This window comes from Ictidomys tridecemlineatus, chromosome 6 (assembly GCF_052094955.1).
Source record: "Ictidomys tridecemlineatus isolate mIctTri1 chromosome 6, mIctTri1.hap1, whole genome shotgun sequence".
In the NCBI taxonomy this organism is placed as follows: Eukaryota; Metazoa; Chordata; class Mammalia; order Rodentia; family Sciuridae; genus Ictidomys; species Ictidomys tridecemlineatus.
In genome coordinates, this window is record NC_135482.1 from 89,060,414 (window position 1) to 89,086,174 (window position 25,761).

The following is a 25,761-nucleotide window of genomic DNA, read 5'->3' on the forward strand; positions in this document are numbered from 1 at the left end:
TCATTGCAGTTTAAAAATGAGCTTCTCAAGGTGGTCTTTACTGATTACCCCATCTAAAGTAGGTTCCCCTTCCTTTGGTGTTCTCTGTCATAGCACCTGTCTCCTTAGCCTTTGTTTGTGATTATATACTCATTGTATATTGTATATCTCATCCACCAGAGTGCAAACTCCATAAAATGCAAAGGCATGCTTATTTTATTCATCACTTATTGCCCAACATTCAGAACATGCCAGGACATAGTAAGTTCTCAACAAATAGTCGTTGAATGAATGGAATGAACAATGGTTACCCTAATAGACATCTATTGGACCTTTACTATGTAGTAGGTACACAGCCTACCTTGATATCAACATTTCATGTTTATAAGAATTCTATGAGGTGAATACTAACATCCTTAGTTTATAGATGGAGGTCTGCAGGTAGAATTTACTTTGCTCAAAGCCTAACAGCTAATAGATGACAGAGCCAGGAGTCAAACTTAGTTCAGACTTAAAGTTTATACTATTAACCATTACCATCTCCTTATTTATCCTGCAATCATTTATTAAGGATGTAAAATAAATAAAACTACTGGAAATAAGAAACATCAGTGGTAATAATAGTACTTTGTTTCAATTTTATAAGTTATTTCTCATATTTACAGGTGAATTGACCTGATGATATTTGCAAAGCAACCTGGAATCAAGCACTGAGTGCCACAATGTACCACACAGAGAGATTTCAGAGTAAAGACACAGTTGGAGTGCAGGCTGACTGATGAGAGAAGGCTCTGCCATGGAGAAAGTGATGGACATGCTTGGGAGAAACCTCTGATAGCTTGCTCTGCTGCTGGAGAGGTGACAGTGACACATCTTAACATATGACAAGGCTGCTTCTGGTGTGATAGGAGCAAGGCTAAAACCAGATTTTCAATCTACTGTTAAAGAAACTAAATGTAATGTTTACCTTATAAATGTTTGTAGGCTCTATGGAGAAAATGTCCTTTTGAGCTATTTAAAAACATTGCATAGATCTGTGTTGTTATGGCAATGAAATGGAGCAGCTGTAGAATAAGATTTGTGAAGAGAAAACAAAATCCAGGTCTTGGTGCTTATAGCCTGTCTTATCAGTCTAATTTATTTCTCTTTGAAAACATGGAGAGGTTCTTGGAGAGCTAGAAAATGTGAAACCACTGAGAAGTTGCTCTGGCCTTTAGATATCCATGGAGCAGGATATCCTAGCTTAAGACGAAATTAAAGCATGAAGATTCCTTCTAAATTTATTAGCATTAAAGAGGCAACTTCAGATGTATTCTTTAAATAAGAATCACAAACTAATTGAACAGCAGAAAGTTTTATTTGAGTGAAAAAACTGAAGGCATTAAAAAATACCCATTTTTAAGGCTGGAAGTATAGCTCAATGGTAGAGCATTTGTCTAGCATGTGGATTTGATCCCCAGTATGTGTGTCTCACACACATATACACACACACAGTCACAGACACACATACCCCAAAACAAAACAACCCCTCAACTTTTCCTTATATCTCTAAAAAATCGTAGATCATTTGTTTTCTTCTAAATCCTTTTTATTACAATTAGGCCAAGAAACACTTTGTATAAAAGCATATTTCAATTAAGTTTAACACCTCCATTTAGGTGTTTATTTGTATGCATAAATAGGACATTTCAGACACTGATTGGACTGATTAATGGTGCTCATCAGGAAGAACCAAGGAATCATAATCAAACACCAAAGCTACATGGTCTATTGGTTTTATGTTGTATAAATTATGCAGGAGTCTGACATTTCTATTTTGTGGGAAAATTACAGTGCTCTTTCCTCAATACATAGGCTATATAAAGAATATTATGTGTGTGAATATGAATATGAATCTACAGTCCCTGATGTCCTTTTTTTAATAAGCAAAATTTCAAAGAAAGATTCAATGGTCTCAACTTGAGGAAAAAGGAGTTTACTTCTGCTCTCTTCTGGGTGTTTTACACTATTGCCCTCTTCAACATAGCCAATGGATGTAAGAATGAATCTAGACACTGTTACGTTTTGAGGCAATTGTTTCTGGAGTTGTGGATTTCCCAGAATATAAAGAGATACCCTGAACTTGGGTGAAAATTCTACTTCTGAGGTGCAATAGAGTAGCTACCTTTTGCTTTTTCTAGGTAAAGATATTGAAAATAAAATAAGCTATCATTACTATTATTTCCTTAGAATACTATTATTTGCTGTAAGGATGTAAGCATAAAATTCAAAATCAAATATATTCATCTTTTGTAACAATTCTCTACATAAACACTTATTTTACTTATCTCACCTGCAAACACTAAGACTTACTATTCATCCCATGGCACCAACATGTGGGCAGCTTTTAGAAATGACTGCTTCATAGGTCATTAATCTTTACTTACAAGACAGTATTCACATGTCATTGGCAGTTGGTAACACCAGGACCATATCATTGCATGCCTAGCCTCTCAGGATATGGGTTCTGGGTTCGTTGTAAATAAAAACATGAGACTTGTCTCTTGGTGACTGTTAGATGACTCTCACACCTGCTAGCTGGATCCTCTAGTTTCATAATGCCTCGTATTGTACCACTGGGAAATGGTCAATTCCAAAGTCAGAAAGGACTATTTAGGGAGATATGGCTCACTGGGGGACACCAAAGATATAATCTGCCATCTATTTTTAGTTTTCTGTCTTAAAACATAAAAAGTCATGGCTGACTCACAGATGGTCACTTCCCTAATTACTACTGTTTTGGGAAAAAGAGCAACCATTTCTATATTTATGATAACCTAGGTATCTAGCAAGAGTAACAAACATCCCCCAAATGTAGTTAGTTCAATGTAAAAGAGTTTGTTTCTTGCTGTTGTGTTCACCATGTGGTAAATCATGCATTGGCCTTTAGAACTTCAGCTGGAAATGATAAACACCACTTTCTTTTACATTTCATTGGCCAACGTGAGTTATAGTTGCATATAACTTTCAAAGTGAGGAGGTCCCATCTTACATATTTTCAGAAGGGTGAGACCTAGATATATCTGGTGAACAGCACTGATAAGGGTTGAATTGTGTCCTCCCAATTGTATATGTTTCTGTACCCTAGAAAATAAACTTCTTTGGAAGTAGGACTGTTGCAGATGTAATTAGTTAAGATGACGTCTTGATGAATTGAGTGGGCCTCTATCTAGTAATGACTGGTGTCTTTACAGAAAGGAGGAATTTGGATACAGACATGCACACAGGAAGAACATCATGTGAAGATCAGAGATCAGAGTGATACAGAAAGAGCCACGAGATACCAAAGACTGCCAGCAAGCCACCAGAAACTAAGAGAGAAGCATGGAACAAATTCTCCTTCACAGTCCTCCGAAGGAATCAGTCCTGCTAACACCTTGAACTTGAGCTTGTACCCTCCAGAACTGTGGGACAATAAATTTTCTGGTACTTTAGTATGACAGCCCCAGCAAAATCATGTCCATAATCTCTAACATCTATTTTCCTTTTAAAATACTAACTTTCTCTTTTGAGTTTTCCTTTCTGTTCTCCTCCTGCACATATTGTGCACCTGGGCATTAGTATTAGAGACAATTTTCCAACTCAAGACTTTGAAGTTGTTTATGACTCCTTGTTTTGCTTGTGTCCAATTTCCAATTTCCAAGATCCAATTTCCGAAAATATTCCCCCACAAGGCCTCTTGCATTCTCTTATTTTTCTATTTTCTGGTCTAAGACTTGTCTCCTTGTGCATTGCAGAATGATAGATTTCTACTTCATTTCTTGGTCCCAAGTCGTTCCCTGCTGCTTTTTATTTTTACATATGGTTTTCAGAATAGCCTTCTCTAAATGTTCATCTCCATGTATCACAGCTACTTGGTGCTGGCATGTTCTACTGTTTCCTATGCTAGTTTTCACATTTCAGGGTTTATTGCCTTGTATACTGTCTCCCTCCATAACCTCTTTGTCAATTTTCATTATAATTAAGTGTGGCTTATCTAACGTAGCAGAATATACCTGATGGCTGCCTTTTAGTGTGCTCATCATGTATTTTTGTCAAACATTTTCTTATATGTCCAACATTTCTAATAATTCATGTCATTCTTTGGTGATTATCTCAAAACTCATCTCCTCAGGGAAGCTCATCATCCACATCTACACTACTTTTGACCTTAGCAGTTTATTTAGTTTACATTATTATTATTACTATAAGCCAAGCATTGTGCTAAATGGTCTATATGAATTATTTAAAATAATCCTCTTGCCAGTGAAGTAGATAGTTGCTGAGGGCCATTACCAAGTAGGAATGACGCATCGAAATTTCCTTGCCAAGCGTACCCCATGCTGCTTAGAGGACATTCGATGGGACATTGCATGCATGCTTTAATAAGGTGACCTTGCTCAAGGACCAAGGCGGATCCAGGTTTAGAGCTGATCAGGTTTGAGGAAGTAACCGGCTCCTTGAGTTTAAGGAGTTGCCAGTTTAAGATAATGGGTTTTAGGGAAGTTGGAAGTTGAAGATTATTGCTGGGATTAGGGTGTTCCCGCTGCTTGTTCCCGTTGAGTTCTCGTGAGATTAAAATGGGATTTGGAGAGAGCCTAGTGGAGTAGGTGAATTGTGCGGGAGACGGCAGAACGCGATTGCCCCTGGACCTGTGTGGAGGTGGTGTGAGAACGGGAATAAAGAATTGCTGTTTGAATCTACAAAGCTGTGTGGTGGCTCGTGATTCTGGTGCCAAGCATTGACCTTGGCAGATAGTATTATTAATATTTTTTTTAGATAAACATTTGATGAGGTTAAAACTCATTGAATCTTCTGTAGTGTGAGTGATCATGATTTTAAAGAAAAATCACTGCCTTAGTCTTTTTTGTGCTGCTGAAACAGAATATAACAGAATACCTGAGCCTGTATCTATATATCTATATATCTATGTATGTATATATGTATCTATGTATCTATCTATGTATCTATCTATGTATCTATGTATCTATCTATGTATCTATGTATCTATCTATCTATCTATCTATCTATGTGTCTACTGGGGATTGAACTCCAGGAAAAGTGGGGATTGGGGGTGGGGTTACCACTAAACTATATCCCCAGTACTTTAAATTTTTAGTTTTTAAATTTTGAGACAGGATCTTATTAAGTTTCTGAGGCTGTCCTCGAATTTGTGATTCTCTTGCCTCAACCTCTTGAGTCTCTGGGATTACAGGTATGCACTACCATGCCCAGCCTGCATAATTTTTAAAGAACAGAGATTTCTCTCTCTCTCTCTCTCTCTCTCTCTCTCTCTCTCTCTCTCTCTCCTCCCTTCCTCCCTCCCTTCATTCCTTTTTTCTTTCTCTCTCTCTCTCCCTCCACCACCCCCTTTCTTTCTCTTTCTTTCCACATCCCTAGCCCCTTCTTATATTTTGTTTTAGAGACAGGTCTTTCTAAGTTGCTTTAGGGCCTTGCTAAGTTGCTGAGGCTGGCTTTGAATTCGTGATTTTCCTGCCTCAGTCTCCTGAGCAGCAGGGATTACAGGCATGCTCCACCATGCCAGGCTAGAGATCTCTTTCCAGGATCAAGGGTTCTAGGTGGTGAGGGCCTTCTTACTGTGTCATCCTAAGGTAGAAGGCATCACGTGGCAAAAGAGCACTCAAAAGACAGAGGGAAGGGAGCCAAACTCATTCTTTGATCAGGAACTCATTATGGTGAGAACTATGCCACTTCTTTGATATCAGGCATGAACCCATTCATTTAGATTATATTATTATTATTACTATAAGCCAAGCAGGAGGCCATTCATAAGGGCTCTGCTCTCGTGACCGACTCACCTCTTAAACGTGTCCTGCTTTTTAGCACTGTCATTTTGGGGATTATGTTTCCAGTGCATGAACTTTGGTGGATACAGACCATAGCAATCACTTAAGGTATAATTTATGTAAAATAAAATGCACAAACTTTAAGAATACAGTTTGATAAACATTGACATGTATCTATGTGACCGTATATTTGCTTGTTTGCACGTGTGTATAACCCTCCTATCAATGTCATCCCCCAAAAGATATAGATTTCTTTGCAATCAGTCCTTCATTCACAGGCTCAGAGATTTGATATCTGTCACTAAAGAATAGTTTTACATGTTGTAGAATTTCATATAAATGAAATTATACAGTATGTTCATTTTGGTTTCTGGCTTCTTTTGTTCAACATTATGATTTTGAGATTCACTCATTTGTATGTGCATCAAGAGTTCTTTCCTTTTAATGCTGAGTAATTTCAATTATAAGGACATAATTTGTTTTACCCATTCACTTTTGGATAACTTTTGGTTTCCACTTCTGACTATTTTGAATAAATCTGTTATGAAATTTTTTTTCTTTCTTTTTTTTTTTTTGGTGGTGCTGGGGATTGAACCCAGGGCCTTGTGCACATGAGATAAGCACTCTACTATCTGGGCTATCTCCTCAGCCCTGTTATGAAAATTTTTATAGAAGTTTCTGTGAATGCATTTTTATTTCTTTAGGGAAAATGCCTGGGTGGAAAAATTCTGGGTCATATGATAAGCATACATTTAACTTCATAAGTAATCTCAATAAACAATTTTACAAGGTGAAAGAACATTTCACTTTTCCATCAGAAATATATCAAATTACCATTGTTTCACATTTTTGTTAATATTTGATGTTATCAGTCTTTATAATTTTAACCATTATGTAGGGACATATACTTATAGCTCATTATAGTATTATTTTTCATTTCCCTGATGAATAGTGATATAGGGAATCTTTTGTATACTTCTTGGCCATTAATACATTTTATTTCAATAAGTTTTTGTTTAAATATTTGGCTCATTTTTAAAAATTAGGTTTTTGACTTCATGTCGAGCTGAAAGTATTCTTTATATATTCTGGTTACAAGTGCTATGTGAGGAAATACCAACTATGAATATTTTCTCCCAGTCTGTGGCTTGTCTTTTCATTTTCTTTCTTCTTTCCTTTCCTCCCTCCTTCTCTCCTTCATTCATTCCTTTCTTTCTTTCTTTCTCTTTCTTTCTTTCCTTCTTTCCTTCTTTCCTTCTTTTCTTTCTTTCTTTTTTTCTTTCTTTCCTTCCTTCCTTCCTTCCTTCCTTCCTTCCTTCCTTCCTTCCTTCCTTCCTTCCTTCCTTCCTTCCTTCCTTCCTTCTTTCTTTCTTTCTTTCTTTCTTTCTTTCTTTCTTTCTTTCTTTCTTTCTTTCTTTTTGCAGTACTGAGGATTGAACTCAGGGATGCTCTACCACTGAGCTACATAACCAGCCCGTTTTTATTTTTTATTTTGAGACAGGGTCTCACTAAGTTGCTGAGGCTGGCCTAGAACTTGTGATAGTCCTGCCTCAGCCTCCTGAGTTACTGGGATTACAGATGTGTGCCACTGCACCTGTACTTGCCTTTTCATTTTAACAATATTTTTCAAATAGCAAAAAACATACTTTTGTTGAAAACTAACTTATATATTTATTTTTCTCTTATGGATTGTGTCTTTCTGTGTCCTGCCTAAGAAAAATTATGTGTTTCCAAATGTCTTGAAAAGTTTTGGTAGGCAGTGTTTAAAAAAAAAAAAACTGTTGATTTTATCTAAATTTTCTAATTTGTTTGTGTAAATTTGCTTATGACATCTGGACATTATCAAGAATATGAAGGTCTGAGGTTTTACCCTACTTGCAAGTAAATATATTCTCCTGCCACAGTTTAATGAATGCTGGCAGAAAACTCGAGGTTTAGAGACGAAGGATTCACAGTAGTATCAGTAACCATAGTATCAACATTTTTTTTTTTAATCAGTGAGCCAAACTCTAATTTCCAGGGGGTGGCAAAAAGAGGGCCAGATGACACCTGCACATGCAGTGGGTTGAATCACAGAACACTAGCTTAGGGGACTCCAGAATTTAATAATGATCAATAACCATACTATCCTTCTTTTCCATAAGGAACCACTATCTGTGTCTTCCAAGGATCTAAGAATACCTAATATCACTATGAGTATCTTCATTAGAGAGTTTATTAGTCAGCATAGAGGTTGTTATTTTAAGATGTATAATAAGTACTACAGAGCATTTATTATGTACCAGTCACCGATCTAAACACTTTGCAAATGTGAACTCATTAAAATGTCAGAATATCCTCAGAAGGTAGGCATAGTTGCCATTCCTATTTTCCTGGTAAGAGAAAAGAACCACAGAGTTTAAATAGTTTTCTTAAGGTTACATGACTAGTAAATGCTACAGCCAGACTCAAACCCAGCCAGACTCAAACCCAGACAATCTGACTGCGGAGTATATATTCACTCTGTGTACTGCCTCCGTTAGAAATTATTTTCTGTGGGTGACATAAGTGATAATTACTGATGAGAAATAATACATAGACTCCTCTATAAATGTTGCATAGCAATATTGCATCATAATATTACATATTAATAAGAATTCAGAAACCCATCTGCCTAAAAATCTTTGAAGAAGCACTCAGGCCAAGGATTCCATTTAGCCCTACCACTTAATGGGATATTCTATCGTCTGATCCAAGTAGATTAGCTAAATATTTCAACATCCATATGTTTTGCAAGATAGATGTTTAAGGGCCTACAGAACTTCACCAAGCTCAAAAGATGACTGGATTTTTAGTGCTCACTTACTAACAAAAATATATGTATATCCCAATATTTGTCTGAGATTTTCTTTCAGTAAATAAACTATCTGTTAGTAGCACTCTAGATGCAGGTCTCATCTACTATTGAGTGTCAGGATTTATAGAGATCTACCAAAAAGAAACCAACAATTTTGAAAGACCTACTTGATTTTGTTTAGTTTATAATAATGTGTTTGCCTGATTCCAAAGAACTAAGCATTTGTTAAAGCTATAGCAATTTTCTATTCTGTATATACTTTAGAAAAATACAGTTCAATTATTCTGTTCTTGAAAAAGTAATACAAGCACATGGAAAAAAAGTGGGAAGGGGGAGGTTGAAATTGGAGGCTGGGCATGTGCCTCAATGGTAGAGCACTTGTCCAGCACATGGAAAGCGCTGGGTTCAATTCTCGGTACCGCAAATTAAAAAAAAAAAGAAAAAAAGTTCAAATTATATAAATGGTTAACAATGAAACAGGTTCCCTTCTACCCCTTTTTTCATTTCTCCACTGCAAAGGAAACATTGTCTTTGTATATTCTTTCAGAAGTATTTGATGTTCATATAAGCTGCTTCTTCTTCTTCTTCTTCTTCTTCTTCTTCTTCTTCTTCTTATTATTATTATTATTATTTTGGCATACTGGGGATTAAGCCCAAGGTAAGTTACTTGAGCCACACCCCAGCCAGTTTCATTTTTCATTGTGAGATCTTGCTAAGTTGCTGAGGATGTCCTTGAACTTGCCACCCTCCTGTCTCTTGAGTAACTGGGGTTTGCACTGCCACATTTGCAAACTTACATTTTTTTTGTGTGTGTGGTACTGGGGATTGAACCTAGGGCTTTGTGCATTCAAGGCAAGCACTCTACCAACTGAGCTATATCCCCAGCTCCTGAATTTACATTTTTTAAAAAATATATATTGTTTTTAGGTATGGGGATGTGGCTCAAGCAGTAGCACACTCGCCTGGCATGCGGCCCGGGTTCGATCCTCAGCACCACATGCAAACAAAGATGTTGTGTCCGCCGAAAACTAAAATAATAAATATTTTTTTAATTGTTCATGGACCTTTATTTTATTCATTTCTTTATATGTGGTGCTGAGGATCAAACCCAGTGCCTCACACATGCAAGGCAAGCACTCTACCATAAGTCACAACCCCAGCCTGTGAACTTACATTCTTGATCTATTTTTCATTGTTCTTATGTGTCATCTCATATTTCCAAATACATGTTGTATTTATTATTGGTTTTATTTATTTATTTTTAACTCATCTACATGGTCAAATGCAGTTCAAAAAGAAACCTGTTAATACATGTGTATTGTCTTTTTTTATTCTGATACAATGAAAATCAAGAAAAGAGAGTTGGAAGCTGGAAGTGGTGGTGTATGCCTGCAATCCCAGAGATTTGGGAGGCTGAGACAGGAGGATCACAAGTTCAAAGCCAGCCTCAGCAAATTATCGAGGCCTAAGTAACTTAGTGAGACCCTGTCTCATAATATAAATAAATAAATAAAAATAAAAATAGAAAGGACTGGACTGGCGATGTGGCTCAGTGGTTAAACATCCCTGGGTTCTATCCCACCCCTCTCCTGTACAAAAATAAGTGAATAAGAAAAAATTAAACAAAGACATAAACAAAGAGGAGGGTGGGAGGGAGAAAGAGATTCGAGAGGGGAAATTAAAGGTAATATTCTGGTATCCAAACACCTGAAAAATTCAGACTCTTAAGTGAAATCACACAGACAACAAAAATTAGAAGGGTTAACTTTGAACCAGAAAGACATTGATCTACACATTCATGACTATATTCCAAATATCTCCAAATTTCAATGGTTTTGTTTACAATTGGGGCCATATTAGCTTTATCTCTTCATTCCATTAGCTAGTTGACCCCCCCTGAACAACCTCTAAAACTCCTCATTACTGACGTGTTTTCAAAATCACTCTCATGCTATTCCAGTAAGTCTCCTCTTTGAAGCTGCAGTTGCAAGTTGCTTTAGAGAGGCCTCTGTGGAAATGCTGCGTTTCCATGCAGCATACTTTCTTACAATGTTTCCAAAGCTTCAGCATCTCCAAATTGCCTGGTCCTGCTGGATGCCTCTCCAGGTTTACTGCGACACTGAAGCCATGCTGTGTTATTTGTAGACGTTATAAAATGCTCTTTTCCCGAGCTTCACCTCAAATATGGTTAACCTGGGCACCAATCTCATGTAGTTCCTTATGTGCACTGCTATTGCAACCTTTCTCTGCAGCCCTTTTCTGTGGCAGTTCAGAATACACTAGATACTCTCCTTTGAATTTGTTTTTCTCCAGACCCTGAAATCCACACATAAAATTGTTCTTTTGTGTTCCCATTTTCCTATCCTGCTCCGACAAATAGATTCTGAAGCTGGCCTGCTGAAGGATAGATGCTGTCAACCAGTCACGCCCAATTTCAGCTATGTTACACTTATTCTAGTTGGTTTATTTAGTGGAAATATAAAACATGATTTACCAAAATTTCTGGTATAATATGCAGCTTTTCATCCTATTTGATGACATTTGGGACTCTATGTTTTTGGGTTTCTCTAAAACGTCAGCATTTGTTCATCATTGGTGGTTCACATATTTACTATTATGTTGAAATCAGTGGACACATACTCTGAATACTGATTTGATAGAAATGCTTCATTGATTTTACTAGAGCTGAGCCAAATTCATTAACAACCTAGATTCATCAGGCAGGCACCACTCATTCAAGGGAAAAAAAAAGGATTAAACTCTTTTACTGTATTTTACAAAGCGTTACACATTAACTAGAATTTAATCTATTTGGTTTTTAGACTACTTCCATTTCATCTGCAAATCTTTACACAGAACATATTTATTAGTTTACTTACCAAATATTTATTTTTGCTAGCCACCGTGTTGAGTTTTGTGTGACTATGTGCATTGTAGGGCAATTGAGGATTTAAAAATCCTCACCCTTTCTGGGTGAAGTGGTTACTCTGCCCTCCTGGGGTTCTGACTCATTCCAAATTGGAATAGAAAGCAGTAAAATGGAGAAAAGAGACTGAGATTCTTTAGAATAATGCATTAGAACTATACAATCAGATGAAGATGCTTCACCTCGTTCTGAACAGAGAGAGGCAATTTCCCTTTGTTCCTTCTTTCTGCCCATAAAACACAGTCTGAGGCAACTGACAATGGATGAGGGAGAAAAGGGCAAGTGTATCAGGGGATCATAGGAGGAAAATAGCAAAGAGGGAGACAGGAGGAGAGAGTTCTTGACACCCCTCTGAGCTGGGCTCAGGAGACACTAGCTGCTCCACAGGAAAATACAAAATGACTCTGTTCACCATTCCCAGAATTTGGATTTATTGCTGATCCTTCCTTAATAAAATTTATTTTGGGGCAATGTGCTTACCAGCTGAGTCAGTACTAAGTGATCATTGGGGTTTTTATAGCCTTCAAAATCTCCATCAGATTGGGAATTAGAATTTCATGGGGAAATTGACCAAATCACACTATTTTATCGTGTGTATGTACAAATATGTGACAATAAATTTTACTGTTATGTATAATTACAAGACACCAATAGAAAGAAAAAAATAACCCTAAAAAAGGGAATCATACCTGATTTGCAGATTATATTGAATAAAAATAAAAAATGTCCACAGAGCTGAGCATGGTGGTGCATGCCTATAATTCCAGTAACTCTGGAGGCTGAGGCAAGAGAGTCACAAGTTCAAGTTCAGCCTGGGTAATTTAGCTAGACCCTATCTCAAAATATTAAAAAGGCTGGAAATGTAACTTGGTGGTAGATTGCTTACCTAGTATGCACTATGTCCTGGGTTCAATCCCTAGTACTGCGCCCCCTCCCTTCCAAAAAAAGTCTCCATCAGAATCCTAAGCCACCTGAGTAGCTTAAGAGAGAACAGTGTGCTAACCATATCTATGCCACCTTGAACAAAATCTCCAGTGCCTTCCCATCCCCACATCTATAACCCCCTTTTTAATGAAATTTTGGAGCCATTTGTTTCTTATCCTTCCAAAATTTAATGGCATAGCTAAAGGATTATCCTGAATGCATCAAACACAGTTCCTTCCTTTTTGAAGCACACAATTTTGAAAAAAGAAAACACAGTACATAAATCATGAAAATAACATCAAAAAATAACTCCTGTTAACTACTTCTGTATGCTAGGAACAGTATTGTAAAAGAAAGTAAAGATTTGAAAGATGTTGGGAGATTGACTGATTCTAAGTATGGGTCAAGGTCAAGGGAAGAATTAAAACAACTCTGAAGTTTTATGTCAGGATGACCTGAAGGTTAGTATAGCATTAATAGAAAGAGATCAAGTAGAGTTGGCGTCAAGGGACAGAATAAGAGGATTTTCACCAGGAAAGTGTTGGGTCAAAGGAGCTAGTGGGTACACAGTGCAGATATCTCAATGTTTGGGGTCTGAGATGAAGAGAGTGTTCTGGGATAGATAGATTTGGTGTCACTGTGGAGCAGTGAAAGATAGGGTGATGGATGATGCAAAGGGAGTCAATTTAGAAGGGACTGAGCATTGAAGCATAAGTTTATTAGGTTAGGGGATACAGATGAAATGCAAGAGAACAAGGATAGCAAAATTTTATTAAAGTCAAGAAGAGAGAGAAAGAAGGAAAATATCGATCATAGGAAATGTGGCCAAGAAGTTAAAAAGGAAGAGTGTGAGTAAAGTCCATTAGGAGTGACAATAAGTATATTATTGGTATTAGAAGAGAGGACAGGAAATGGAGTCTTTTTGTGTTCAATTATGGAGTAAATGAATAGTAAAGAAGTAGAAGCAATTTCTAAAGAATTGTGTGAGAAAAATATCTTGCATGAATGAATATATTTGAAGTAGGGGTCAAGGTTTTTTGGATTTTATGGTTTATCTTTCAAAGCTTATAAATGATAAACAAGATGAACAATTAAAAGGAGTTTCAGATGGAATGAGATAGTGATTTGTCTGTCAGAAGATAGTTTGTGTCAGAATTCTTTTTGTTGGTGGGGGAAAGGTTAAATCACTATATGAGGTCAAATAGTAGTCAATACATGCAAATTTAAAAATGAGGCTATAGTCCTCTGTATATGCATTATTTGAACTATTTGGAGATATCAAAGGTATAAGTTATACCTTTAGGAGAGAATAATTCAATATTATTTTATAACACAGTTAAAAAGGTAGCTTTGATATCTGGTTTCTTAATCCAAAATCAGGTAACTTACAGTATTATTTTTTAGAGGTCTTATTACTTAATAAATAATAGACATTGATATAGATGAATTAAAAAAATTAGATTTTTAGAAGCAATCAGAAGATTAACATAAAAGAAATTTAATTTTAAAAGGAAGAAAGTTCTAAATGCTTAGCTTCTCTTCCATGTCTTCAAGTTGAATTGCAAATATAAATAATGAAAAAAATTTAAATAATCATAATTACAAGACATTTAACATAGCTCTAGGAAAAAATATAAACTGATTTATAACATAGAAATATATCAACACCTTGTGCATAAGGAATCTTGATTTTAGTAAAATTGTTTTGGTATCTTTGAGATCCCCTTCTAGAGACCTAATACAGCAATCAAGAGCACATCAAGAATTGCAAAAGGCTGAATTATTTTTGTGGGCAGACCACATGGACGCAGGACCTGGTTGAAAACAACCTGAGAATTCTTTATTTTTGGTACTGGGGATTGAACCCTGTGGTGCTGAACCGCTGAAGTCACATCCTACCCTTAAAAAAAAATAATAATTTTGAGACAGGGTCTTGCACAGTAACCTAGGGCCTTGCTAAGTTGCTGAGACTGGCTTTTAACTTGCGATCCTCCTGCCTCAGCCTCCTAAGTTACTGGGATTACAGACATGTGCTGAGCTCTCTGAGAATTCTTTTTTTAAAAAAAATCTTTGTTTATTTTATTATTTTTATGTGGTGCTGAGCATTGAACCCAGGGCCTCACACGTGCTAGGCAACAGCTCTACTGCTGAGCCACAACCCCAGGCCTAAGTTTTGACCACTATTTCTATAAAACCTTTTTTTTAAAAATTTTTTTGGTGATGATGCTGTGCATTGAACCCAGGGCCTTGTGCATGTGAAGCAAGCACTCTATCAACTGAGCTATGTCCCCAGTTATCTGAGAATTCTTTAAAAAAATGTTTAAAGCAAAACTATTCTCAATTTTGAACTCTGTAGGATGTAATAAAACTTTACTACGCATTTACATAACTTTTTTTCTCAAAGGAAAAATTGAAAATACTAAGATTTGAACAATGTCATTCCCCGTGGATACACAGTACAGGATCTTTAGCATTTTGAATGAATTAAATTAAAAAAATTTTTCATTGCCTAATCATGTGAATGAAAGATATTTGAAAACATCATTCAATCACTTAAGTGTTTTTATAGGGAGAGAAGGGTTCTATCTTCTTTAGTGTGGTACACCAGGGCTAGAAGTAGTGAGGGCCTTAAACTGTGTTCCCAACTCCCCTCTTTATTACTGCTGACCTGGCAAAATTCTTTTTGACAATCAGTTTCTACGAGAAATACTCATCTCGAAGGATTGTTTCAAGGATGAAATAACAAATGTACAGCTTCTGACTCAAAGCAGTTACCTACTTGGTGACCTTCATGCATTTCTTTCCATTTTTCCTTCCTCCCTTTCTTCCTTTTTCTTTCTTTTGGTACTGGAGGTTGAACCCAGGGGTGCTCTACAACGGAACCATACCCCCAGCTCTTTTTCTTTTTCTTCTTTCTTTTGAAACAGAGTCTTGCTCAATTGCCCAGGCTGACCTTGAATTTACATTCCTCCTGCCTCAGCCTCTCTAGTAGCTGGGATTGTAGGCATGTACTACCACACCCAGATTGTACTTACTTCATTTTTAAGTAAATGTCTGAAAAAAAAAGGTGCCATATCAGTTCACTTTACAGAGTTTGAATTAAATAATCTACTTTGTGCCAGGCACTGGAACCTAGCTAATAGATTTTTATTTAATTTTTTTTTTTTTGCAATACTGGGATTGGACCCAGAGGCTCTTTATCACTAAGCTACATCCCCAACCCTTTTTATTTTTTTTTATTTTTGAGAGAGGCTTTCATTAAGTTGTCCAGGCCAACCTCAATCATGTGATCCTCCTGCCTTAGTCTCCTCAGTAGATTGTACTACAGGTGTGTGCTACAACATTCAGCCTAAATAAAAAAAAAAAATAAATAAATAAATAAAATTTAATACATGTACACAATGTGCAATAATCAGATCAGAATAATTTGCATATACCACCTTGGAAATTTATCATTCCTTTTTATTAGGAACATTCAAAATTCTCTCTACTAGTTTTTGTTTTTCTTATTTTTCTTATGCTGAGATTTGAACCCAGGGTTTCATGCATATTAGGCAAGTGCTCTACCACTGAGCTACATCCCTAGCCCTCTACTTGCTATTCTGAAATATGCAATTAATTGCCCACCATAGCTATCTCACTGTGCTACAGAACATTAGAAGTTCCTATCCTCCTATCCCTTTGCACCCCTATTGGTCATCCTCTGTCTGTTCTACTCTCTGATCCACCCTTCCCAGCCTTTGGTAACCACCATTCTACTCTCTACTTCCATGAGAGAAACTTTTTTTTTTTTCTTTAGCTTCTCTGTATAGGTGAGAACAGGCAGTATCTGTCTTTCTGTGCCCAATTTATTTCACTTAACATAATACATTTTCTCCAGGCTCATTCTTGTGGATTTCTACTTCTAATGTACCCCATTGCCTCAGTCCATCCTTTGCTATTCATGTACAAAAGACAGTTACCCAGCTATTGGGCTGGACCATATGAAATTGCTGATATTCAACATTTGATCTATAACATGACAATTTCATGATTCAATCTAAAAAGTTCTCCTTCAACCGTAAGCCCAACTCAGATTCCAACCTCTACTGAGAGACTGAATTGGAGCATCTTCAGTACACAGTGGTCTCTCTCTTCTCCTGTCACATTTCCTGTGTCATTTGACATTTCTTGTGTTCTATTTTGTATTGATGGCAGTATTTTCATCTGAATATGTCCTGCTGTCTCAACTACTTTGTATATTCCTAAGGGTGTTCCTTGTCTCTTCTCTATTGTGACACCTGGCTTAATGTGCTGCATATGTTATTTGTTGAGTAAGTTTTTTAAATGATGGTGATAATAGTAAATAATTCATTTTTATTGACCTGAAAGTTCTGAGGATAAAATATTTATATTATACTTTCTTCCAACATTTAACCTTTCATCTGTGTGTCTAACATCAAAGAAGGAAATTCCTTTGGTTTTGAGAAATTTTCTATTGATAATGTATGTAATGATCATGCAGGGTGTTGATACACACAAAGGTTGCTACTGATTAGTAGCTCAGCATGATTCTGAGGCCTTTGATCTTCTAAAGGTCCTTAAGTTCCAATGTAATTATGCTCTCTCCTTGGGTTCTATTTGGATAGAGAATCACGAGATATTACTATTACGAGTTAAGGTGAGTGGAATAAATGAATTAGTTCCTGTGGGGGTAGATCCTTTGTTCTTGATTTATATTGTACTTCAATCAACAGCCAATCATAAATACCAAACCAAGCTTATTTCATAAATGGAAATGCCTTTTTCTCTTGACATTCTAATCTCATATCTTCATTAAGAATCAGGGAAAAAAGAATCTGGTGTGTGTCCTGTAGGGTGGGACTGGCAGAAGGACTCTTCAACATAGAGTTAAGTTTGATAAAACTGAGGCAGCATGTCAAAGCCAGGAACTTAACTTGAAAGGGAAACTGTTTAAGTGAGTCACCAAAGTAAGGATTAGGATCTAAGCCAGGGCATTGTTGGAACCTGAGGGGGCCAATTAATCACACAGCTTTCTACTTTAGGTTCAGCTTTATTAGGAAATGGAGTTGAAATGTGCCTCATGCCCAACGCTTGAGAGAAGTCCTGCTTTTCCTCCCAGGGAATCCTACTGATGAGCCTATGACAGAGCAGAGAGGTGTGGCAGGGTAGCCCTGCACCTCCTGTGGGAGAAGGCCTGCCGCCTAGGAAAGGTGGATTGTGAGGGAAGAAGGGCTGCGGAGGACAGGCCACCTGGATAGACTGACTCTTCTCCAGGCTGAGCCACCGGTTGTGTCACTCTTCTCCCTACATAGAGAAGCCAGCAAGAAGTAGAGAGAAGGGAAAAGTCTCTTCTTAAAATCTATCCCATATCACAGCTCCTAGTTTCAAGGCTGGCGAAAATTCAGAGCTAGGGAGAGAAGACTCCTGCTGTCCCCTCCGGACCCAATAAGAGTGGACCTGAGCATTTGAGAAAGTAGTTAAATGTCAAACTGGCAAAGAGTCTTGACAAATGACAGAAGGAAAGGTGCTCCCGCTGAAGATTAGGATCTAAGCCAGGGCAGCTGAAGCTGCTTCCTCAGGGGATGAGGGTGGACTGGCTGGCTTCAGCATAAGGGCCCCAGACAAAGCAGATGTCAAAAGTCGACTGAATTTTCACTGTTTTGGGTATCCCCTTATACTTCACGTCTTCAGTCTTCTGCTTCTCTCTGTGATGGAGTTACTAGTACAAGACTAGCCTCATGCTATATAAATGACCATGAAACTGGACAAAATATATGCTTTGCATGCCTTGGACAAGAGGTGATGTAAAATTGCAACTCCTGGAAGAAGGGAAAACCTCATCAGATGAGCCCCATGGTGGACCTGGATATCTACCTGGGAAACCTTTCCCACTTAGAGCACAGGAAGCTAGACTTCACGGTGGTTATGCTTTGCTGAAGAGACAAAAAACTGGAGTTCAGGACAGCAGACACAGTTGGGATGTGGGTACTGCAGAGGAAAAAGATGCATTGGAGGTGAACCCCAGAGTCTGTCTGGTGCTTCCTTGCCAGCTGAGGACTACGCTGACTATGTGCCATCTGAGCTATACGAGGCTGACTGGAGGGCTAAGACTTGAGGCTTTGGGATTGGAGTCAAACAGAGATACCAGATGCTGAGCAGGGCTGGGGGATAATGGAGGTCCCGTCCAGTCATAGGAAACAATCCAGTTAACATCTCACGAATCAATGTTAGTATCATATCCAGCTAGGATACCATAAAGGCCTCTAAGGACACATCCAGCATAAAGCCTAGTGTAAACCTGGCATAGCAAAGCCCAAGACCAAGATCTGAGGAGATTTACACAGAAGGCGGAGTCAGAACTTGAATTCTGCCAAGTTGGACTTGGAAAACAGTTTGTGCTTGCCACAGATCCTTCCTAACATAGCATGAAATCAAGAATGTGTAATCCAAGGCGATCATCAAGTAATGGAGCTGCCTGTTGATGGAACTGGGGAACATAAAGTGAAATAAGCCAGGCACAGAAAGACAGGTACTGCATGATCTCACTTATGTATGGAAGTTAAAAAGTTGATCTCAAAGAGGGAGAGAACAGAGATAGAGCATGAAAAGGTAGAGGGAGTTTGATGAGAGGGGATGGTTGATTAGGAGGAAAACTTTCTCTTTTTTTGGTAGGGCCTCACACATTCTAGGCAAGTACTTTACCACTGAGTTACACCCCCCCCCCCCCAGCCTGACTTGTAATGTTCTAATGCTTCACAGAATAGTAGGATAATTATGGTTGATATAATTTAATGGACTATTTCAAAATATCTATACAGAATAATTTGTTCCCTATCCAAAAAAATGGTAAATGTCTGAGGTGACAGGCATTTGTGCTAGTGACCTTGATCTGATCATTACACATTGTATACGTGTATTGAAATATCACTTTGTATTTCATAAATATGTGCAATTCCTATGTGTTAATCAAAAATAAAAATATATTATAAAAACAACTGTGCGGCCTTTTTTTGAATCAATTATTCCAAGGAAGATAACAGAATCCAGAATACCTAGTATATAAATTATCCACAATATCTAGTATATAAAAAAGCTGTTATCCACTTTAAAAATCAGAAAAATGGCCCATATTTTGAATTTAGCAAAGACTTTAAATGACTGTTATAAATGTCCTCGAAGACATGAAATGACTGTTTTAAATGTCCTCAAAAAATGAGGACATTTGTGTGTGTTCATGTGTGTTGCTGGGGATTAAACCCAGGGCCTTGTGCATGCCAGGAAAACACTCTATTGCTGTGTTATATCCCAGACTTATTTATTTACTTATTTTGAGATGGGATCTTACTACGTTGCCCAGGCTGGTCTCAAACTTGTGGGCTCAAGTGATCTTCTTGCCTCAGCCTCCTGAATAGCTGGGGCTATAAGCATGTGTTACCATGCCTGTTGGAAAACATGATCTTAGTAGGAACAGATAGAATATATTGCTGAGGGCCATTACCAAGTAGGAATGACGCATCGAAATTTCCTTGCCAAGCGTACCCCATGCTGCTTAGAGGACATTCGATGGGACATTGCATGCATGCTTTAATAAGGTGACCTTGCTCAAGGACCAAGGCGGATCCGGGTTTAGAGCTGATCAGGTTTGAGGAAGTAACCGGCTCCTTGAGTTTAAGGCATTGCCAGTTTAAGATAATGGATTTTAGGGAAGTTGGAAGTTGAAGATTATTGCTGGGATTAGGGTGTTCCTGCTGCTTGTTCCCGTTGAGTTCTCGTGAGATTAAAATGGGATTTGGAGATAGCCTCGTGGAGTAGGTGAATTGTGCGGGCAGATGGCAGAACGTGATTGCCCCTGGACCTGTGTGGAGGCAGTGTGAGATTGGGAATAAAGAATTGCTGTTTGAACCTACGAAGGTGTGTGGTGGCTCGTGATTCTGGTGCCAAGCCGAGACCTTGGCAATATATCAGCAGAGACTTTTTAAAAAAATATTTATTTTTTAGTTGTAGTTGGATACAATACCTTTATTTTATTTATTTATTTTTATGTGGTGCTGAGGATCAGACCCAGGGCCTCGCATGTGCGAGGTGAGCGCTCTACTTTTGAGCTACGACCCCAGCCCCTCAGCGAGACTTTTAAGCTACAGAAAATAATCAAACATTCTAGAACCAGAAAGGAACTGCTATGGAAAATTCACTAGATTGTCCTAAGCAGATTGGAGATGGCAGAAGAAAGTTTAATATCCTCCAAATAAAAATTCAACTCAAATTAGATTTGGCCTAAATTTCCTCAGTGACCTATGCTCAACATTTTGGAATCACTTCAGAATAATACATTGATTGATTGGTTATACTCAATCAGTCACTATGGCCTATTGATCTTCTCCTCAAAATATTTTTCATGAGAGTGCTTTTCTTTCCATTTCTACCTCCCTAATTTAAGACATTACTCTTGCATCCAAATTACTGCTGCAGCCTAGCATTCCAGTTTCTAATTCTTTTAATCCATTTTCCAACCCATCTAGCCTTTCTTGCTGCTGTAATTATTTATTAATACGTCACTCTGTTTTTGATATATTATTCTGTTATGAAATCTTGAAAGTTTCAATTTTCCTTCAATAGGAAGCTAAATTCTTCTGTCTGGATTTCTGAGTCGTTTTTAATCATTTTATCTATCCTCTATAATTTTTCAGTCATATTTCCGTTTGGCATAGACACTGTGGTGGCCTTTTGACACCCAACAATTGAACTCCCTTCTTATCTATGGGGAGTCCCCAACATTCTGAAGAACCACTCTTGCTTATCAAGGCTGCAGATACTGGACAATGACTTCCCCTACCTTGTTGCAGTGCCATCATCGGAGCATATGATCCGAGCTCTCTCCTTTGGACAAACTTTTCTCAGACTCTGAAGCAAGATAGTGATACGGAGAGAGAGAGAGGACCTCAGAGGATGCAAAGTGAATGTGAGTGACAGTGGCAATAGCTATTCACTTTCCAGAGGCATCAAAAACCATATTTAAGGTCAATAATACAAACTAAGGCATTTTTGCCCATTGATGGTTGCAGCGGGAAGCTTTACCAGACCTGGCTTGCATTATGATTTTGGGCATTGACTCTGGCTGCTTAGCCTCTAAATCTGATTCTATGTTACTCCTGATGATTTTATGAGCTATACAAAACTTTCAATTAACCAGGGTTGGTTTTCTGATGCACACAGTTAAGAATTCTGGCTGAATACAACCCCATATCTTATTCTAGAGCATGCCAGACTCATTCGTCCTGGATTGTCTCACCTGGGTAATTCTAATCATTTGGGTTTCTCCTTTATCCTGTATCTTTTATTTTGCATGTTTTAAGCTCTAGTACTTCAAAGAGACTTTTCCAGACTTTTCTAGAAATTAACTACCATTCTCTCCCCTGTAATTTGCAATTTTTGTTTGTTTGTTTGTTAAGACAGAATCTTGCTAAATTGTCCAGGCTGTCCTTGAACTTGATATCCTTCTACTGAAGCCTCCCAAGTGGTTGGGATTACAGGCATGTGCCAGCCACTGTGCGTGACTATAATTCACGCCTTAATGTTAGGTAATACTTAGCTTTCTAATTTTAATATATAAAATTCTGATTTTAATGTATAATATATACTTCCTTATATAATATAAGGAAGTTCACTAATTTTAAATATATATGTTAATTCTCTTCCCCTCCACAGAGTGTAAGTTTACGGAAGAGATTATTGTACCCACTCTGGATGCCTGTGTACCTTGCCATGCTTGTCATTGCGCTCAGGACATTGTTGTTATTAATTAAATAGTCAGAGAAGAATGAATTTGATGAAAGATTTTGCCTTTTCTTAGTATTTAATGAGTGAAGATATAATCCTGGATAATGTCAAAACATGACAGCTTTTGAAAAGAAAGATGACGTTAGTGACTGGTGGGAGCCATCTGACATGAACTCTTTCAGTTTCTTCCTTCCCCAGCTTAATATCTCCTTAAAGCTAATTAATCCTCCTTATTATTCCTGTCTCAGGAAGAAGTGTGGCTGTTTTTTTTTTTCCCCAAATGTAAACCTTGACCCTTTTCCAAATCTTTTGAAATCTTATCCTATTAATCTTTTCCCTCCCATAATCTTTCTCTCATGCTACTGTTTCCTCCTCCCAAAACAAAAACAGCTGTCACCATCTATTTGTCACTTCTGTTATCTTCAAAGTTGCTGATTTCTTTCCATTTTCTTATGACCAGATTCACCATGCAGTGATCTCGCTGAGTACTTCACCTTCTTTCCACCCTATCACTTAACAGTCTTTTCCCTCATCTCTTTCACTGAAGCTGCTCTCTTGACATTATCTAAAATTCTCCTGCATCCAGCAGTCTGGGCTTGATCTCAGACAAAAATCTTAGTCATTCAAGACCACAAAGGTTTACTTCTTGTGAGTGATGTATGAGCACTGCCACACTGCAGGTGGACTGCGGACCTGGTCTATCTCATCTTCACTCTGAGATCCAGGCTGATGATGCAGCCCATATCTGGACCATGGCAGGGTGCCTTGAAAAGTGAAAGAGAATTCTGCAGGTTTTACACTTGCAAATTTATATTTTTCTGGCCTGGATATGTGGCATGCCTTGTCTCAGACTTGTTGGCCAGAACTAGTCACAGGACCCCATCTAACTAGTGGGGCAGTTAAGGAAGTACAAACTCACCATGTGCCCAGAGGAAAAAGAACAAATGAATATTTGATGAACTACCAGATATCCTCATTATCAAATAAGATCTTTCCTTCTCTTCATTCTTCCTTATTCTTCTGCAACATTTGGTAGTATTTATTTACCCCTTCTCAGAACTACTAGCATGCTTTATGAGTCAAGCTGAGTGTTTTGATAATATTTCAAAATCAGTATGTAGACACACAAATCCTCATCTGCCTTCCCACTCCTTCTGGTTAATTCCAGTTCTTTCATTTATATTCCTTGTTTCAGATTATGACATGATTACTTTCCCTATCATTGGATTTAAAAAATCTCATATATGTTTGATTTTTTTTCCCCTTTGGTAATTTCTTGTATCTGATCAGTTGCCAGTCCTGTTTCTATTCTCCCAGTATTTCCTGAAGCTCTTCCCATTTTCACTATGACCCAGAATATAGGCTATCATGAAAGCCTGATTTTGACTACTTTTATCCAGACCCCCTGTCTTCAATGTGTTATAGATGCCATTGCCTGTTTAAGTTCCCCAGAGTTCTAACTAGATCATTACTGTATTAAAAAATTATAATAATTAATTGTTTTCCAAAGATAAAGTTTAAATTCCTTACTTAGTATTCAAGGTCTTCTATTATCTAGTTTGACCTATCTTTTAAGAATTTTCTTTCAGTTTTTCCTCTAAGTTTCAGACCAGATTTCACTTTTTCTATAAAATCATTTTTGATCCTATTAGCTAAATACAGACTCTCTGTCCTTTTTAAGACCTTGATGGTTTTTAAATTTCATGGTGCTTATCATACACCATCTTATGCCTACTAATTACTTTGTATTTATATTGTGGTTTCTTTTTCACATGTCTCAACCTTGATATTAGATTTTGTTTATTTGTCAGGAAAGGCATCTTCTGAAATTGGATGTGGATGCCCTGTATCCTGCAGATGTTGGATATTTATTGTTGAATGAATGACTCACCAATTTTCTTCTTTTCTCTAAGCAATAATGGTGACTTGCTCTAAGATACCCATACTCCTTCTCAATATTCCTTGAGCTCACTGGCACATTTTCTGTATGGTTGGCTGGGTTTGGAAGTTTAATTTCCATGCATGGAATGGTGGTTTTATATAAATGAAGTTAATTGGTTTATGCAGGGGTGCCAAGGCCAATGTCTCGGCTTGGCACCAGAATCACGAGGCACTCACAGCTTTGTAGGTTCAAACAGCAATTCTTTATTCCCGCTCTCACACCACCTCCACACAGGTCCAGGGGCAATGGCGTTCTGCTGTCTCCCGCACCAACCACCTACTCCACGAGGCTATATCCAAATCCCATTTTAATCTCACGAGAACTCAACGGGAACAAGCGGCAGGAACACCCTAATCCTAGCAATAATCTTCAACCGCCAACTTCCCTAAAACCCATTATCTTAAACTGGCAACGCCTTAAACTCAAGGAGCCGGTTACTTCCTCAAACCTGATCAGCTCTAAACCCGGATCTGCCTTGGTCCTTGAGCAAGGTCACCTCATTAAAGCATGCATGCAATGTCCCATCAAATGTCCTCTAAGCAGCATGGGGTACGCTTGGCAAGGAAATTTCGATGCGTCATTCCTACTTGGTAATGGCCCTCAGCATCTCCCCCCTTCTGATTAATTAAACAACAAGCAATGTGGCTTAGGACCGTGCCTGGTAGGTTGTCCAATTCAACATATGGTTCTTACCCGTCATCGGATGAACTGACCTCTAGGCGTCAGTCCCCTGTCTTAGGTTGAATCCACTGCAATCAGATCAACCCGTCGCTGACTACCGGTCCAGCATTCAGCCATGCTTGTGGATAGGCCTAAGCACCAGTGGGGGGGTGAGGTTCTTGCCTCACCTCTGTTGGCCCCCAAATTTAACCTTGGTGCCAGTGGGGGGGTGAGGTTCTTGCCTCACCTCTGTTGGCCCCCAAATTTTAGACCATCACTAGTAGAAGGGAGGAAGATACAGAAATGCCACGACACCAAGCCAATTGACGGCTCCTTTGGAAAAATTGCATCACTGGTGACACCATCAGCAAAGATGTCAGCATTACCACAATTAACATGGGGTGCGCTGGCAAGGAAATTGCATCACTGGTGACACCATCAGCAAAAATATGCCAGCAGTACCACAATTCGCTGCACCAGACGATAGTTCACAATGCATGCAACTGATATATAGTCCAGGCAAGTTCTGCAGGCAGTTCAAATCGGAGGAGTCTATCAATATGTCCATTTCCTCCCAAAGTAAATCAAGTCCTTGATTGAGCATTACTTGTTGAGTTATATTCATTGATGCATCAGTTTATACAGTTTACTGTGGTAGCTATCATAGAAGCTGTAGTTTGGTTTTCTTAGTCTTCACCGGCACTGGGATGGAGATAGGAATTCTGGCAATGATGTTAAAGAGACATTATCCTGAACAGAATTATTAAATATGATGAAAAGGAAAAGTGAAAGTAAACAAACAGATCTGTTAATCACCTTTAAAAACAATAGTAAGCAAACAGATCTGTTAATCACCTATGAAAGCAATCATTAACAGCTGTTTAACTAA

The 25,761-nt window shown here is 38.0% G+C and overlaps 1 long non-coding RNA gene across 1 annotated transcript; it reads left to right on the forward strand.

The window, feature by feature from the left end:
- Window positions 1–644: 644 nt before the first annotated feature.
- Window positions 645–3,460, forward strand: LOC144364917 (uncharacterized). The gene is made up of 2 exons (XR_013423051.1): window positions 645–837; window positions 3,213–3,460. It is a non-coding gene; the product is annotated as an uncharacterized LOC144364917 (long non-coding RNA).
- Window positions 3,461–25,761: the final 22,301 nt, after the last annotated feature.